This window comes from Xyrauchen texanus, chromosome 22, assembly GCF_025860055.1.
Source record: "Xyrauchen texanus isolate HMW12.3.18 chromosome 22, RBS_HiC_50CHRs, whole genome shotgun sequence".
Lineage (NCBI taxonomy): Eukaryota > Metazoa > Chordata > Actinopteri > Cypriniformes > Catostomidae > Xyrauchen > Xyrauchen texanus.
The window spans coordinates 37130761-37150505 of NC_068297.1; positions in this window are offsets into that span (position 1 = coordinate 37130761).

The following is a 19745-nucleotide window of genomic DNA, read 5'->3' on the forward strand; positions in this document are numbered from 1 at the left end:
AAAAAAACAAACAAACAAAAAAAAAAACAAAGAAAGAAAAAATATGCAGTAAAACTGTTGATAAAAATCATAAACATCAGTAAGAAAACCACACATTAACAACAACAATACATGCAAATAATATTAATTAATTACAACCATAATAATAGTATTTCCCTACGAAAGTAGCCTACTTGATTTAGTGTTGCGAGACTAGTGTTGCAGCTGTCACATAGTTAATCAGGTGACGCTATATTTTTGTAGGCTATATTTTGTCCAATCAAAATATTAATATTTTATAATAAAATTAGTTTATTAAACGATCTTCGATTAACACAAGGCGCTAGCAGCCATTTGGTGTAATTCGAATGTGAAATCTCTCTCAAGACATAACTTCACTCATGAAGCTTTACAAATGCGAGGGATGGATCGCAATGTACAAAACATGACAAGCAAGTCGCTCGCGTAAGTGCGTGCACCTGCACAAGCGAACACGCGCGCGCGCAAGTGTTTAATCTTTGTACACCCTATCTACCGCACTATATATGGAGAGGTCGAGTGATAGTAATAAATGCTCACCTGACGGCTGACGGCTAACAGCATGCGTTAAGGCACACCACGCAGTTTATGAAATATCTCCAAATGAAGTCAGGAGTGCACGCACCGATAAGCCTGATGTGCTTTATATACACAGGGAGCAAGCACTCCTCTTCTGATATTGTCCTAGTGCGTTTGCATAGCTGGCGAAGTGGCTCTTCCTTAGCTGTGCTACTAACATTGCATGATGTTTGTTTTCCCCCTGCAATGACGTGAGACAAAATATTGGCCATATGTTCATCGGCAATAAATTGGTCATGAGAGCAAACATGGTTGCCTCCTAAGAGCACTTTTAGCCGATCCGTCTTTCGACCAAAGTGCTATTGCTGCCTTCTCTGTCGTTTCGATGCACTTAAGCTGTGAATTGTTCCAATCTGTTTATGATATAAAATAGTCCACACATAAGATTTATTCACATGGCTTTTGTAAACCTGCAGCTAAGTCTCTTACAAAAGCCTCTATAATAAATCACTTGGTTGCCGCGAGTTTGCCCGGCCAAAAGACCAGATGTTGCATGCTCCGTAAAGAAAGCCACGTTTATTTAAGATAGCTTGATGCAATTGTTGATACCGAAGGTTAGAGTAGGTCTAATCAGGTGTGAAGCCGTAGCGCATATTTTCGATCACTTTTATATTAGCGAAAACCTTCCGTGTTCAGTCTTGCACCAAAATCCAATGTGTACTGAATAAATTAATTTAGAACGCACATGATTCATGAATGACTAGACTAACAAAAGTATTAAAATTATGTTGGTATTCTAATGAAGGTATTTTAGATTTTCTCAGACTATGTTTCATTCTAAGAGAGATGCAAACAAAATATATTTACATTTGTAAATAATATAGCAGGAACAATTTTTAACTCTATATCCTATTTGGCTGCAATAAAGTAATATAACCTAATACGGGTTTATTAATCATATCCTGGAGAAAAGTTAGTTTAACTTCGCAAAGAAATTGGTGTCTATGCTCAGGGATACAGACACTAACAGCATACTAATAGCAATCTAGAGGATTGACCCATTCTGCCATCGGTAACTTCATTAAAAATTAGAACTGTATTATCAATTATCCATTGCAATATCTCAGGGATTTGGAATGTGGCATGATTGTTGGTGCCAGATGGGCTGGTTTGAGTATTTCTGTAATTGCTGATCTCCTGGGATTTTCACACACAACAGTCTACTCAGAATGGTGTCAAAAACAAAAGGCATCCAGTGAGCAGCCATTCTGTGTACAGAAATGCCTTGAGATGAGAGAGCTCAACAGAGAATGGTTTGAACTGACAAAGTCTATGGTAACTCAGAAAACCGCTGTATATATATATATATATATATGTAATTTACAGTTTATTTCTGTAATGTTTTTGGGAGACAAGGCTAATTATAAAGCATCTTTTAAAACTAACCTCTCTGTTCTTACAGACTTTTGAAATTGATATTAAGATATTGTTGTGGTGGGCAGCTTGGGATCCTTGAATCATAATGATGTTGTTAAATACAGAAGGGGCAACCATCAATCCACCAAGGAATACATTATCTGAGGTTTTTGTTGGACACCACTTTACAGGCATAAGAGATTAGCTTCATGTTATCTATGCTCTTGAAAGCAATGCCACAATGCAGCAAATACACATACATAAATTGACCTCATCACAGCATTCAGATTCCATATTAATCTAAAGTATCTGGTTAGACTTACAATATATTCATGAAGCTCCGTACTGGTACACACATCCTTTCCACTCATCCTGGTGTGAATCTTTGTGTGGTGGGAGTTCTATGACCACTCTGAGGGCTCCCTCAATGATCATCAGAGCAAGAATGGAGATGATAGACCCTTGTGGTCAAGCTATTAAAATATATCCCTTGCCAAAGCCTGATGACTGAAACACTTCAAATGTGCTGGATGAGCATATAAAGACACCAATGGCATGCCATTCTTGTATCTATCTGTTCAAGTTTTGATACATCAAGCACTTGAGTAGGGTCGTTCATCCAGAGAGAATGCTTCTCCAAACACAAATGCAACTGAGAGCTTCATTCGTTTTCAGCGAAGGGTGCACTTTTGGGAAAAATGTTTAATTAACACCAGGGCATCCTTATGAATTTTTCATACAAGCCAAGATCTTCTGCCTGGGAGTTGTCCACACTTTTGGCTGGTTGTAATGGCCAGGGCACTCAACTAAAAAGGTCCCATTTTATTCTCTTCTTAAAACACATTCAAAACCATCCCGTTAATAGCTCCTCAAGATTCCAGGTTACATGAATAGGAATACTGTGGAGCAGAGAGTCATGGGGAGTAATCGTTCAAATAAAAAAGGTCCTGATTTCAGTGAATGTCTGACACTCTGGGGATTAGAGTGAATTTGCTACATGAGATGTGCAGGATAACAACACATAATAGATTAAGCTCCATAAAGAGGTGTGATCGAGGGAAGATTTTTCAAAACTTACAGCCACTCCTGTCATTCCTAATTTAGACTTAAATTAAAAACAAAATTATATGTAATGTATGCACGGTCCAAAGCAAGACATTCGCCTGAATTTATTCTTACATCACCTTATTACATCCTGAAATTAAAAAGCAGGGTTATCCTCAACATCACATGTCTAATTTAGAAAATAATTTTCTATGTTAAGAAATTACAGTTTATTAAAATGATCAAAGATTCATTTCTTTCCTGTATGAGTTTGACATTATGTATAAGATTTAAATGAAATAAGAGAGTGGTCAAATGTTTAAATGTAGATTAATATTTTTTTGTGTCTTCACAAGCTTTTTAAATACAGTATGTTCTCATGTTCAGAGTGTTACATTGAACTACAGGGATTAGCATCACAACCAAACTATCAGAATGTTGTAGAATATTTGTCCTGTAGTCTTGTGTGTTATTTCAAAGATAAGTGGAAGAATGGCTACTCCATCTAAATCAGCAATGAACATTTTACAAATCTGAGAGCAGAATGGAAATATGCAGCTGTGGAACAAAATAACAATGAAATTCTGTGCAACAAAGAGGCCTTGAAGTGAGTAAAACTAGGCAAAACAAAGATAGCTGTGCAGCAACATCTGATACAATTATTCTACGTTGGAAGTTGAAAAGTCTTCATTTGCAGCAGCTGAATTCACCCAGAAAATGACTTCACATAGAAAGGTTTAACTGACAATTGGCAAACATGACGGATTATTGATGTAATGGATTAATAATGGGTTATTTGTACATGTGGACTATAGCAGTTCTCGGAAACAGATGTGACTGCACATAACAAGTGTAGAAGTCAGAGTATTTACAAAGATTATGTCAAGTATATTTTAAACAAAAAAAATGTCAGCAATTTATTCTTATTTTTTCAATAGCATAGATAAAGTAAAGGGATAATTCACCCCAAAATGAAAATGTTCTCATTGTTTGCTCACCCTCATGCCATCCCATATGTGTATGACTTTGTTTCTTCAGCTGAACACAAGTGTAGATTTTCAGAAGAATATCTCAGCTCTGTTGGTCCATACAATGCAAGTGAATGGTGACCAAAACTTTGAGGCAAAAAAAAAAAATTACAAAAGTCATACACATATGAGATGGCATGAGTAAATGATAAAGGTTTGGGTGAACTATCACTTTAACAAATGGTGGAAAAGAAATAATACTCAGTAGTCAGTAAAAAAACAAAACAAAGTGCTATCTTTTTTATATTTTCTGATAGTGAAATAGTAAATCATAAGCATTATAAGTAGACATTCTTGGAACTAAAGGCATCAAAATAAGACCTTATACAGCCATACAAAAGAAAAGACTCAAAACCTTTGCCCCACACTTGAATATATAATGAACTGTCTTAAATTGAACATCCATATTGTCATTTCGTGATTCTCCTTCCCTAATCATCATAGAGTGAATAGATTGCTGTTCCTCCATTCCTTGTTGATTGTTGAATGTGGATGTTTGAATGTAGATGCTTGGATGTAGATGCTTGGATGTGTTCGTTAACGTTAACGTTACCTTTGCCCTCCGTGGATGTTTCCCCAGCATGTGTACTCTTTGGATGTTTTTGTGTTTTGGTTTTGTTTTCCCATCGTGGACGTTTCATTTGTTTCATTTGTCAAACAGTCTTGTTTGTTGTTCTTCATTTTCAATAAAAAACGCATTTAGATCCTCACCCTTTGTCTGCCTTCACCTGCCTTCGTAACAGAACGACCGACCGTAATGGATCTAGCAGTGCAACAGGCAAATTATAAACTGCTCTGCCTCATGCAAGAGGACCATCCTGTGGAGGATCACGTTCACGACTTCCGGCAGCTGGCGAATGTAGCAGAATTCCCAGACTACTTCCTGGTGGTATTCTTCAGGGCAAATCTGAACAGTTCGCTCAAGGAGCGGTTGTCACCGGCAACTCGCCACTGGACGCTCCTCGTATTTGTGGAGGAGACTCTACTAGTCTGCGGCTCGCCGTTCACTGTGGGCATAGTTGAAGAGGGCCCTACCTCTCCTCCCACAGTGGTCAACCCCCAGCCTTCCATGGCTCGTCCCTCCACGCCTGCCACGGCCAAAGAGCCGACGGTGCCAGCTTCGTCCGCCCGGAGGAGGAGAAGAAGAGGAAAGGCTTCCACTCCCCAATCCACGCCTGCCACGGTCAGCGAGCCAGAGCTCACGCCTGCCACAGTCAGCGAGCGAGTGTTGTTAGCCTCGTCCGCCCGGAGGTGGAGGAGAAGAGGAAAGGCTTCTGCTCTCAAGCCTCCGCCTTCCACGGCTCAGTCCACAGAACCTCCCATGGCTCTGCCCCCAATGTTCAGCAAACCAGAGCTCACGCATGCCACGATCAACAAATCAGCACCTGCAGCCTCGACCGTCAGTCAGGCAGTGCCTGCAGCCTCGACCGTCAGTGAGCCAGTGCCTGTAACCTCGACCGTTCCAGAACCAGCGCATCCCGAGCCTTCCAGGGCTCCGCCACCTGAGCCTCCCAGAGCTCCGCCTCCCAGGGCTCCGCCTCCCACGGCTCCTCCTCCTCAGTCATTTTTCTCACCTGTTTGTCGTTTAGTCCTCATTACCCCTGTGTATTTAAACCCTGCTGTTCCTCCATTCCTTGTCGATCGTTGAATGTGGATGTTTGAATGTAGATGCTTGGATGTGTTTGTTAACGTTACCTTTGCCCTCCGTGGATGTTTCCCCAGCCTGTGTACTCTTTGGATGTTTTTGTGTTTTGGTTTTGTTTCATTTGTTCCAGTCTTGTTTGTTGTTCTTCATTTTCAATAAAACCGCATTTAGATCCTCACCCCTCGTCTGCCTTCTCCTGCCTTCGTAACAAGTTGTACATTAGTGAGGTAATACAAGAAAGTAATCTCTGACATTTTAAACATTTAAAAAAGCAGTTTCATTCACCCAAAATTCTTATACATTTTGATGCCAAAGTACCACACTGCATAAACAGTGTTCAGATGTGTAAAAGTAACAGGTCTCTAAAAATGGAGCCTTCAAAAGTTCCTTATAAGATACCATGTAAAGTGCTGTAAAGATCAAAATCTTAGATTTAGAGGACAGTAAAAATTATAACAGCAGTTTAGGAGAGAAGAGGTCTATGAGTGAGAAGTCTATGATGAACCTTAACGATTCTGTAGTGGTAATGAATCCTTCTGCATTGTCACATTGTATTTGGAACAACTAGCTAACAATAAGTCATTTAACATATGTTTAAGCATTAGTTTAGCTGTTCAAATTTCAAGTATTTTTCCCATCACATCAATGTGTCTTATTTGGGAGGGGGATTTACAACTTGCTGCAACTTTTTCTGCCAGTTTTAAGGGCGATACAGTTTTGATGCATTCATTTGTGCAGTAACAAACTCAGTTTTGGAAGATCTTGAAAATCTTATCTACTACTGCAACTCATTAGTATTAAAGCATGGTACATTACTTTGCAAAAGCCTTTTTTTATGCACGTAAGATGCTTCACAAAAGCATTTTTCTTAAAATGGTTATTTATATCTTCAGCTTTAGTGTGTCAATAGGACATATTAGACTCTCAAACATTACTTTTGCAAATAGAAAAAATAGAATAGAACAGGGAGCTATGCAACAGATATCATTGCCCCCACAGAGCAACCCCACTGAACATCATGTTAGTCTGAGATTACATGAAGAGACAGAAGCAATTGAGACATCCTTAATAGATTGAAGAACTGGGGCAAATTCTCCAAGAAGCTTGGACCATCATATCTGCCAAGAACAACTGTGTCCAGGTCTACCTAGGAGAATTGGGGCTGTTTTGAAGGCAAAGGTGTTCACACCAAATATTGATTTAGCTTTTTTTTTATGTTTACTGGACTTTGTATGATTTTAGTTGATATATGAAAATGATTTATGGCATTATTTATGAAGACATCTTCACTATGCAACATTTTTCCCAAGTGCCTAAAACTTTTGCACAGTACTGTTTATAGTAGCCATACCCACAAAGCTTCTACTGCTCTTTTGCTTTATAAACTCAACATAATGTGCACATGGTAAGCATTATTTATTATCTATGTCTTTCTCACACTCTGTTTCTATGTGTGTGAGTCTGTAATTAAGGCAGTTACAGGTTGTTCTCTTTTGAGGCCAGGGTATGCTCCTGTTCTCCTGGTAGAATGACAAAACAAAAAAAACAGAAGATCATGGGTTTATGGAGGTTGTAAAGCTCACCTTGAACTATACATAACCCTGGAGAGAAACTTTACCCATCTGTGTTATCTGAATGCTTTTAATTAACCCCCCCCAAAGAAAAGAAGAGCAAAAAACTCAATGTCCACAGATGGGCATCCAAAATTCAGGATAATTATTCTGTAAATATACTCTTTATACTCTACCTTTGAGGGCAATTAGAATGTTTTGTGAGGAGGTGAAACTTTCCACAAAAGCCGTCAAGATGACAATCAAATGAAAGATGGAAATCCATTTAGAGAGGAAATAAGATTTACGTCCCTATACTTTAATTCTGAAAAGATGCTTTTATAAGATGATATCCATTGAAGAATAAAATGTCAAGGGCACAAGGAGAACTCAAGCTACCTTAATTGCCCATCTTTTTTCTTTTTCTTTGTATAAACATGAGTACTCAATGTCCACATTTTATGTTCAATAAGGCAAAACACTCTTAGGGTTTGATTTATATGAAAAGTAACAACTATTAAAAAGTCCTTATAGGGCATTTGTCCTTTGGTACAATATAGGTGTAAGAGCCAAACAGGAATTAGTTAATAGTTTAATTTAAAAACAGTTAAGTGGTAAAAAAGGGAAACTATTTCTTGAAAATTCATTGGAAATGTATTGGTATAAAATGCATAATTTAGTAATGTTTAGGTTTGATAACATTTCAGTGTTCCAATCAGATAGTATTACATCATAGCGTATTATGTGATGTAGTTTTTGAAGTTAGAAATGTTGGAAGCAACACAGTTTTTTGACCGTGCGTACCATGTCTGTGTAATTTTATGTTAAATAAGTAAACATTTAAAAAGAAGACTGTTTGGATTGTTCGTGTTTCAAATACTGGTTGTATTAAGACTGACTTCAAAAGGTGACAGAAGAATTAGAAGCAACGAGATGCCACTACAATAGTCAAAAATCTCGCTAAAAGCAGCTGTCACGGAAAACGGGTGATCCTCCAAGGCTTTCTCCAAGATACGGTATCGAAAACTACCTATTATCTATGTGGATTGTCAAGGAAAGACGTGATATGGATGCACGAAGATAATGAGTGAGTTTGGAAGAAAACTAAAGTAGGTAAAGCCTGTAATGGCTCTGTGTTAGAAACTGCAAATGGTGAACTTCTCCCTGCAAAAAACGTATGCTGATAGCAAGCTTGATTCAGTCAATGCGGAGGTGTGGCGATCTTTAAGAAGTTGTTTTGCACTCGGTTTATTAAGAAAAAATTATTTGAAGAAAGTGCTCCGTTTGCATGCTTACATCTAAAGAATTAACTCTGCAATTTGTAAGATGGCTGAGGAAGGTGAACATAGATGTATCGAGGATACAATGGAACAGGGAAGGTCACATAAACTGACAGAGAAGGCATTAGAGGAGAGATTGCAGAGGTGCATTGCACTGAGGAGACGAACATTAGGAACTCTGACAAGCAAAAGAAAAGAGTTAGAGACAATGATGAGTGATGCTCAAAATTTACAAATGGTGAAAAATATGATGGAAAATGATTTTGCAACGTCACTAAATGAGTTTAACTGTCTCAACAACGAAGTTGCAAATCTTTTGACTGAAGATGAAAAAACATTTGATCAAGAGAACTGGGTCGAACTTAAAATGGCAACAATTAAAGGATTTATGAAAATGACTAAAAAGTGGATTGCAACTAAGCATGAACCCATACTGACAGTGGAAAATGTACTGCAAGAAGAAAATAATGTGGTTGATTATTTGCAAGAAACTGTTAAACCAAATGACAGCGTTTCACAGGTAGGGGTCAGCGATGTTGCACATGCAAGCCAACGTGGATCACAAGTAAGTCGAACTTCAGCTGCATCATGAGTATCGTCAACAAGAGCTAGACAGGAAGCGGAACATGCAGCCCTGCTCGAACGTGCTGCAGCGCTAAAGAAAATGCAACAGCTTGAGTTTGAAGCAGCTAGAATCAAAGCTTTTAGAGTTAGAGTTGGAAACTGCGTTAGCTGAGAGCAAAGCAAAATTAAGGGTGCTTAAAGAATATGAGAGATCTGAAGATGATTTGAGTAGCTACACAACAGCACAAAAGCCACGAGGTGGACATGTGAAGGAAAGAACTAGCATTGTGCTCCCACAACAAGCTAATACGAACATTCATGTTCAACCACTCCCGAATACAACAACAGTCTCAATCAGTCTCCAATTATGTGCCTAATGCTCAAGCTAACAGAGGTGATGACATACTAGCGGTTATGCAAAAATAGAATATAATCACTGAGTTACTTGTAAAACAACAGCAGCTATCTCATCTACCAACAAAAGATATTCCTGTGTTAAAGGGTGATGCATTTGAGCACGCAATAGAGCAGAAAACCAGCAATGATCAAGATAAATTGTACTTCTTGGAACAATTTACGGCCGGTGAACCTCAAGAGCTTGTTCGCAGCTGTGCTCATATGACACCTAACAAAGGTTACTGTGAGGCAAAGCGATTACTTCATAAGCACTATGGGGATGAATTACGGATTGCCAGTGCGTACATTGACAAAGCACTCAAATGGCCTCAAGTGAAGTCTGATGATGGGAAAGCATTGAACGCCTATGCAATGTTTTTGATTGGATGTTGCAATACTATGGAAGACATCGAATTCTTAGAGGAGATGGAAAACCCAACCAACCTACGGACAGTGGTGTCTAAGCTACCGTACAAAATGAGGGAACGTTGGCGTGCTGAAGCTTATGACACGAAAGAGCGAAGAGGCAGGAGAGCAAAGTTTGCTGATTTGGTGAGCTACATAGACCGCCAAGCTAGAATAGCGATGGATCCCCTCTTTGGTAATATTTCAGACAGCCGCCCAACCTCAAGTGGAAAGATTGACCGTAAAGATAAGCATCATGGAAGGAAAGAGGTCCGTGGAAGCAGTTTCGCGATCAATGTTTCCACCGAAACTAAAGGGCCTCAAGAAACACATGTTAAACCAGTGAACTCAAGTAAAACTGTGAGTGCCTTTGAGAAGCCGTGTTTGTACTGCCAGCAACCTCACACCCTTGCCTCATGTAGCAAAATCAAAGATCAACCACATAAAGAGCGTGTAGATTTCTTAAAACTGAAGGGCTTATGTTTTTGATGCTTAGTTCCGGTTCATCTTAGCAAATTCTGCAAAAGAAGAATTGAGTGTAAAGAATGTGCTTTAAAGCATCCAGACATTCTGCACGTAATAAAAGAATAAGGCTCTGTCTCACCTGAAAAGAAAGATGGTCATCATGGAAGTGAAGTATCGTGTGCTCAAATTTCTATTCTGCAAGAGTCCTGTAGCCTCACGGGGGCCGGAGAAGCGAAAAAGAGTGACTAGTGTGTTGAAACATATGCCTTTCTGGACCCGGGAAGCACAGCAACATTCTGCACAAAAGACCTGCAAAAGAAACTGAACATTAAAGGGAAACCGACATGAATACTTTTTAGCACCATGGGTCAAGACAAACCAGGAGAACAGAAGCTCATGAAAAGTTTCGTCATATCAGACCTGGAAGTGTGTGGGCTGGAAGACACCAAGTTCATTGAGCTACCTAAGTTGTTCACTCATAGCAACATACCTGTTCACACCGAGAACATACCTAAACAGTCAGATATCCAGAAGTGGCCTTATCTCAATGAAATACATTTGCCAGAGATAGCAGCGGATGTAGGTCTGCTTATTGGAGCTAACTGTTCAAGAGCAATGGAGCCATGGCACGTTATTAATGCTGAGGATGGAGGCCCTTATGCCGTGAAGACTGCCATTGGCTGTGTTGTGGATGGAGATTGAGATGCTGCTGGTTCAACAGTATAACACTGATTTTCCAGAGCGTAACTACGACGACCGAGAGGAGATGTCTCATGAAGACAAACAGTTTTTGCAGTTTGTGCAGAAAACGACAATTTTTGAGAATGGGCATTACAGCTTTGGACTGCCAATCAGGAATGAGAAGCTCCAAATGCCTAATAACCGTTGTGTGGTGGAACAGCGCATAGCCTGTTTGCTCAGAAAGTTCAAGAAGAATCCTGAATTCTTTGAAGAGTACAAGGGATTTATGGAGACCATAATTGGCAAAGGTTACGCTGTCCAAGTTCCATTCCAAAAGTTGAACCAGGACAGCAACAGGCTGTTTTACATACCACATCACGGGGTGTATCACCCGAAGAAAAGAAAGCTGCGGGTGGTCTTCGACTGCACAGCTTCATTTCAGGATAGGTCTCTGAATAGTGAGCTGCTCCAAGGACCTGACTTGACCAACATGTTAGTTGGTGTCCTTTTAAGATTTTGTGAGGAGCCAGTAGCTATGATGGCGGACATCGAGTCGATGTTTTATCAGGTCAAGGTACTGGAACGTGAAGCAGACCTACTCCGTTTTCTTTGGTGGCCCAACGGCAAGTTGAACGAGCCTATGGAGGAATTCCGAATGACCGTGCACCTCTTCGGAGCCACTTCCTCACCAAGTGTTGCCTTATATGCACTGAAAAGAACTGCTGAAGATCACAAGGCTGATGCATCTCCAGATGCTGTCCAGACAGTCCTGCGCAACTTCTACTTGGATGACTGTCTGAAGAGTGTAGCTAAAGAAGAAGATGCGGTGACCTTAGCTAGAGATCTTCGGACCCTGTGTGCCAGCGGAGGCTTCACTTTAACAAAGTGGATGAGCAATAGCAGGAAGGTGTTGATATCAATCCCTGAAGTGCATAGAGCCAGTGAAGTGAAAGACCTGGATCTAAGACATGGCGCTTTGCCAGTCGAGAGGACCCTCGATGTACAGTGGGACACAGAAACTGATACTTTCACCTACAGTATGAAGCTGCAAGACAAGCCGATGACCAGAAGAGGTATTTTATCAGTCATGAATTACATCTACGACCCACTTGGCTTTCTGGCTCCGGTCATCTTGCCCGCTAAACGTCTGTTGAAAGATCTTTTGTAAAGAAAAATATGAATGGGATGAGAACATTGGCGGAAAACACACTGAAGAATGGAAAAGATGGATCAAAGATGTCAGTCATCTCTCTACCTTCCATGTGAGCAGGTGTTTGAAGCCTACAGATTTTGGATGCACTGAAGCAGCACAGTTACATCATTTTTCAGATGCTTCAGAGTCTGCATATAGCACTGTGTCTTATCTGCTGCTAGAGAATAGCCAAGGTGAGAAGCGTTGTGCATTCCTCATGGGGAAGTCAAGAGTGGCCCCACTCAAACTGGTCACCATCCCCAGACTGGAGTTGACTGCAGCAGTTGTCGCTGTTAAAAAGGATGTTACATCAAGAGCTTCAAGTTCCACTGCAACGATATATTTTCTGGACAGACAGCACTACAGTGCTCAGATATACTGACAGTGAAACTGCTCATTGCGAACAGAATCTCGTTGATCCGAGAAGCAACCAAGCCATCGCAATGGAAGTACGTCAGAACAACAGAAAATCCTGCAGATCAAGCCAGCAGGGGCCTGAAAGCTAAGAGTTTGGTGCAAGGAAGAATATGGATCAATGGGCCGGACTTCTTGCTGAACAATGAATGTGACTGGTCGGAACAGCCTGTGCGAAGGAAAGAAAGCCTTCAAAATGATCCGGAAGTCAAGAATGGAGCTACAGTCAACATGATCAAAGTTGAAGAAAACATTGAACCAATTAACAAACTAAAAAGATCAGTGGCCTGGATTTTAAAGGTGAAGGAAAATATGTGGAAACTGAAAGAGGAAAGAAAGGAAATATCAAGAACTATCAGGCAAACTGAAAAGGACTCTGAAAAGGAAAGATCAAAGTTAAAACAACAAACTAAGAAATTCAAAGCAACAGAAAATAAATCACTTACCTTGGACGATCTAGTTGCTGCATAATCAGAAATTATCCAATTCAGTCAAAGACAACAGTTTGGAGAAGAAATCAAAGTACTGGAGAAAGGTAAACAGCTCAGACGCAGCAGTCAGCTGTTCAAACTGGATCCGATTCTTCAAGATGGCACGTTAAGGGTTGGCGGAAGACTCAACAAGTCTGCCATGCCAGAAAATGCTAAACATCCAGCAATTCTTTCAAAGCACAGCAGAGTTGCTACATTGATTTTGAGAGACATACACCAAAGAACAGGACACTGTGGACGCAGTTATGTCTTGGCACAACTGAGATGCAGGTACTGGATCCCACAAGCCAATTCTGCAATTCGAAAGATAATCAACAAATGTACAGTGTGCCGCAGGACTAATGGAAAGGTTGGTGAGCAAAAGATGGCAAACCTGCCTGAAGATAGGCTCTTGCCAGATAAAACTCCTTTCACAAATACTGGCGTAGATTTCTTCGGGCCGTTTGACACCAAGCAGGGCCGGGGAACAGTCAAAAGGTACGGCGTGATGTTCACTTGCCTCACACTCTGAGCACATCGTGCACATCGAAGTTGCGGATAGCCTCGACACAGACTCCTGCATTAATGCAATTCGTTGCTTTATGTGTAGGAGAGGTCAAGTCACCATCATGCGTTCTGACAATGGCACACATTTTGTGGCTGCTGAAAGAGAGTTGAGAGAAGCCATTCAACAGCTGGATAATGACAAGATAGTAGTTTTTTTTTGCAGCCATAGTATTTGGCTGCAAAAAAGCTTTGCAGCCAAATGGAATAAAGTGGATATTCAACAGCCCGGCCGCTTCGCACCAAGGTGGGGTTTGGGAAAGACAAACTAGAACTGTGCGAAGAATCCTTAACTCCCTTTTGAAAGAGCAGGCAGTGAGCGAGATTGTCTTCTGACAATAATGTGCGAGGTTGAAAGCATCATCAACGGCAGGCCTCTTACAACTGTTTCAGATGATGTGAATGACGTAGAACCTCTAACACCCAATCACTTATTGCTGTTGAAATCTCAACCTAACATGCCTCCAGGGATTTTCAGCAAAGATGACATGTACACAAGAAAGAGATGGAATCAAGTCCAATATCTTGTGGATTTATTTTGGACTAGATGGACACGTGAATACCTTCCAATTCTTCAGGAGAGCCAGAAATGGCTGAAGCCAAGAAGAAACTTCATGACGGGAGATGTTGTGCTACTAGTGGACAGTTCTTCCCCACGGAACTCCTGGCTCATGGGAAAAGTAGTTGAAACGTTGCCGGACTCCAATGGAACAGTACGAAGAGTGAAGATAAAGACCAAGACTAACACTCTGGAAAGACCTGTAAACAAACTGTGCTTGTTGGAAGAGGCGATGTCAGAAGAGTGAAAAGAGAAGAAACAAGTTGATAGTATATGGACATTTAGAAACTGTTTGGCTCTCAGTGTTTAAGTTATAATTGCTTAGTCCTCTTGCCTAACCAAATAGGGGCCGGGTAATGTAAGAGCCAAATAGGAATTAGTTAATAGTTTAATTTAAAAACTATTTCTTGAAAATTCATTGGAAATATATTGGTATAAAATGCATAATTTAGTAATGTTTAGGTTTGAAAACATTTCAGTGTTTGAGCTTCCAATCAGATAGTATTACGTCATAGTGTATTATGTGATGTAGTTTTTAGTTTGAAGTTAGAAATGTTGGAAGCAACACAGTTTTTTGACCGTGCGTACCATGTCTGTGTAATTTTATGTTAAATAAGTAAACATTTAAAAAGAAGACCGTTTGGTTTGTTCGTGTTTCAAATACTGGTTGTATTAAGACTGACTTCAAAAGGTGGCAGAAGAATTAGAAGCAATGAGACGCCACTACAATAGCTATGTTGGTATTAGAATAGAGAAGATGAAAGTATAGAGAAGATGAAGAGCATAATGTCCCAGCACCTGTGGCAATTCTCAGAACTAGATTTAGGAACAAATGATCAAAGATTTTAGAACAAGGGATGTTTTACTTTTAAAATGCCAAAATAGCATACAAGCAAAACTAATGAAATATATAGCAAGTCCCTAATCAGGCTGTAAGGGGGTTAAGATGGGCAAGGAGGAGGTCGAGAACCGGCTTGTCAATATAAATAATAATTTTATAAAAACATAAACCAAAACACACAAACATAAACACACACATGACGGACATGCCCGTAATTCCCTCTCTCTCGAACCGTCGTCACCGGCCGCCTTTATCCCTCGCACGCCCCATCAGGCCGATTGGGGACTGAGCGTGCGACATTCCAGCCTGGCCCCGCCCCCCTCCCCTCCGCTCCACACAGACATTTACAATGTAGGATGAAAAAAGCTTTACACCATATTAAGAGGTGAATATTATGTGTTTCAGTTGAGAAAAGAGTCCTGATGGACACTTCTGGAAGTAAAAGCATACATGTGAAGTTTGTAAAAAATACAAAAATAGTTTTAATTGTTGCGCAGGCCTTTCCCAGTGCAAAGGTGTGAATATCTGGACATGGCAGTTCATAAAGAAATATTGTATAAACGTCTCAGTTACTGACGTAACCTCCGTTCCCTGATAGAAGGAACGAGACGTTGCGTCAATGAGTTGACACTAAAGGTCGCTCCTGCGGAGCCCAGACATCTCTGATCTTGAGAAAAGGCCAATGGAATTTGGCGTGTGGAATTTGCATGCCACTCCCCTGGACATACGGGTATAAAAGGAGTAACGCTGCAAACACACATCAGGTATCACACTGAGGAGCTGAGCCAGAGATCCAGCCATTTCAGCGGTTGGTTTAGTGTTGTGGCAGGAGGGACACAATGTCTCGTTCCTTCCATCAGGGTACGGACTTCAGTAACTGAGATGTTCCTTATCTGTCACTCACTCGACGTTGTGTCGATGAGTTGACACTAGGGGTCCCAATGGAAAATGCCACAAGAGCTGAACCGAGTTACGCAGACTGGCGGAGCGAGACGGGCAGACCTCTGTGTGCCTCATAGCCAGCGCAGCAAGTCGTCGCATAACTACCCCCAACCCACTGGCAGGCATGAAGCGGTCCCCTGCACCTAGGACAACGGCTAACTGCTCAGAAGTATAAGGACTGGCTGGCCCAGCCGTGGCCTTCTCTCTATTGTTCTCCCCAAAAAGGTATGAAACCGTTCAGCTAGAGGCCAAATAAATGGTCCAAGCTGGGGGGTGTCCCTCCAAAGAGGAGGATACCATGGAGACCACACCCGGCCCCGAGAGGGGGGGATTTTAGGTGGTCTTGTTAGGAGAGGAAGCACGATGTGCGGAGCGGCATCGTGGTAGGTCCTACCCAAGGGGGGGAGTTACTACAAACACGGTGACCAAGGACAGAGGGCCCTCTGTCCAAGGAAGACATGGTTTACCAGCAGGGAAACCATTTTGTGGAATATATATCACACGGGGTTGCCCAGGGGGACAACCAGCACACGTGGTGCACTTACCTCAGTATGGGGGCTTGGTGGCGCCCGTGCTGAGGCAGCAGCGAGCCTCTCCGAAGACCCGACATCCGCTAGGTTAGGGAGGAAGTATGTCCAGGGTTCACACTTCTTGCGAACATAACTGGGGAAGAGGGCACATCTTTGCCTCAAGGGAGGGGAAAGGCGCTATTCACAAGCGATACACCCAGCCAGCTGACCCGAACTTACCTGTTTGTGTCACCTGATAACTCACGGGATGAGACTGGTTCAACCCTGAGGTTATAGAACCTTGCAAAGGTTACATTCTAAAAATGTTGCCCAGCCCGCGGCTCTACATATGTCTGCTAGAGAGGTGCCGTGGGACAACACCCAAGAAGCCGCAACACCCCTGGTAGAATGGGCTCTTAGGCCAGCAGGGGGTGGCACATGCTGGGCATGGTATGCCATAGTGATGGCATCGACGACCCAGTGGGCAATCCTCTGTTTAGAGATAGCACTTCCCTTCCGCTGTCTACCGAAACAGACAAAGAGCTGCTCGGATCTTCTAAAGCTCTGCGTGTTCGCTGTTCGCTGACAGAGAAGGCTTGTAGGTCCCCAACCCTCTTGATGAAGGTGAGCACCATCAGGAGGGTGGTCTGCAGAGAGAGCGCCTTTTGCTCTGCTGACTCAAGGGGCTCAAAGGGAGCTTCCCGAAGGACCATGGAGAGGTCCCACACGGGAACAAGGCACGGGCTGGGGGGGTTTAACCTCCTCTCTCAGAAACCCGATGATCAAATCGTGCTTCCCTAAATAATTACCGTCCACTGTATCGTGATGTCGCTATGGCGGCCACATGCACTTTCAAGGTGGAGGGGGACAGCCGACCCTCCAACTTTTCCTGCAGAAAGAAAACCACTGACCCAACTGCACATCTCTGGGGGTCTTCACTTTGGGAAGAACACCACTGAGCAAACAGATGCCACTTAAGGCCGTAAATGCGCCTCGCTGAGGGGGTCCTCGCCTTAGTGATCATGTCTACCACCGCGGGTGGTAGGCCACCTAAGTCTTCTGCGTCCTGTCCAAGGGCCAAACATGGAGATTCCAGAGGTCCGGTCGTGAGTGCCAGATGGTTCCCCGTCCCAGAGAAAGAAGGTCCTTCCTCAGGGGAATTCGCCAGGGGGAGCTGTCGCGAGGAGCATGAGGTCCGAGAACCAAATCCGGGAGGGCCAATAAGGGGCCACAAAGAGGACCTGCTCCCCATCCTCCCTGACTTTGCACAACGTCTGTGCAAGTAGGCTCACTGGGGAAAATGCATACTTGCACAGCCCCAGGAGCCAGCTGTGTGCTGAAGGGAGCCTCGGTCAGAGAGTACCATAGTGGGCAATGGGAGGATTCTGGGGAAGCGAACAGGTCTACCTGTGCTTGGTTGAATCGACTCCAGATCAGCTGGACCGCCTGAGGGTGGAGCCTCCACTTTCCCCTGGGCGTAAACTGCCACGACAGCTTATCCGCTGTGTTGTTGGTAGCCCGGGATATGAGTGGCTCGCAGTGACTTGAGACGGTGCTGACTCCAAAGGAGCCTGGGGACCTGGCCTAGGGGAACTCTTGCCTGTAGGAATGTTAGGTCTGACCAGGGGCTGAAGAAGCGGCAACAAGCCTGCGTGACAAGGTCACGGTGTGTGCTGTGGCTCCATGCTTGTCTATCGACTCGGGTCTGTAGCCAGTGCTGAAGTGGTCTCATATGCATCAACCCATCGTGGCGTGGCGTGACCATCGACCCATCGTGGCGTGGCGTGACCAATGGCGTGACCATTGCTGAGGATGCCATATGCCCCAGGAGCCTCTGAAAGGATTTCAGTGGGACCAATGTGTTCTGTCTGAACGCATGCAGACAGCTCAGCGCAGACAGCTCAGCACCGACTGCGCTCGTTGGTGAGGCGTGACGTCATTGAGACCGAGTCCAACTCCATACAGAGAAAAGAGATGCTCTGAACCAGGAGGATCTTGCTCTTTTCCCTGTTGACCCGAAGCCCCAAGCGGCTGAGGTGCCTGAGCACCAGGTCCCTGTGAGCACACAACGAGTGAACTAAGATTAGCCAGTCGTTGAGATAGTTGAGGATGCGGATGCCCACTTCCCTTAGTGGGGCAAGGGCTGCCTCTGCGACTTTCGTGAAGGCGTGAGGGGACAAGGACAGGCCGAAGGGGAGGACTTTGTACTGATATGCCTGACCCTCGAAGGCAAACCGAAGAAAGGGTCTGTGTCGAGGAAGTATCGGGACATGGAATTTTGCGTCCTTCAGAGAGCCTGTGCTGTGACCTTCGTTGCCCGGAGGGCGAAGTCGGTTGCTGAGCGCAGCTCCTGCATTAGACACGGGTCAGGACTACCCTTGTGTAGTTCTCTAAGTGCCTTGGCTTGGTGCACCTGCAGGAACCAATCGTCGAGCCGCGAGGGTTCAAGGGGGGTGAAGGATTCCATTCTAGCCCAACACTCGCAGCTACCTGGGCAAGCATGGCCGTCAGCTCCGCGTCAGCCTGCGACTGAGCCGCCGCACCCGAGGGTGGGAGTCCTGCCGTGTCCTCAGCATCAGACATGACGAACCCACTCTCCAGTGCCGTGATCGAAAGCTCATCGTCGTCAGGTGCTCCATATCACCCCCAGTGCTAACCAACCCCGCCTCATACTCGTAGGTAGAAGGACCGAGTCGGGGGGCCGCCGGGGTGGCTTGCGCTCTTACAAGGGCGAGCTGCGACTGCAACGTAGCCATGGTCATGCCCTCGCAGTGAGAACCATCCACGAACGCTGACTCCGTGTGGGTGGCACCCAGACACAAGAGGCAATGATCGTGGCCATCAGACGGGGAGAGACATCGACTGCAACCAGGAAATAACTTTTTTCTTTGCTGCTGAAGTGCCCATTGGTGTGTGCTCAGCACAACGTAGTGTGCGAGGGGGAGAACCGCTGGAAAGCGCCGTAGATCCAACAGCGTCTCGAGATGAATGGAAGCAGAGGAATTCAGCTTGTGACTTGCTCGCTGGACTCCGAAGAAGATATCTGATGTGTGTTTGCAGCGTCACTCCTTTTATACCCGTATGTCCGGGGGAGTGGCATGCAAATTCCACACGCCAAATTCCATTGGCCTTTTCTCTAGATCAGATATGTCTGGGCACCGCAGGAGCAACCCCTAGTGTCAACTCATCGACACAACTTTGAGTAAGTGACAGATAGGGAACTGCAAGACAACTTCCCCACTA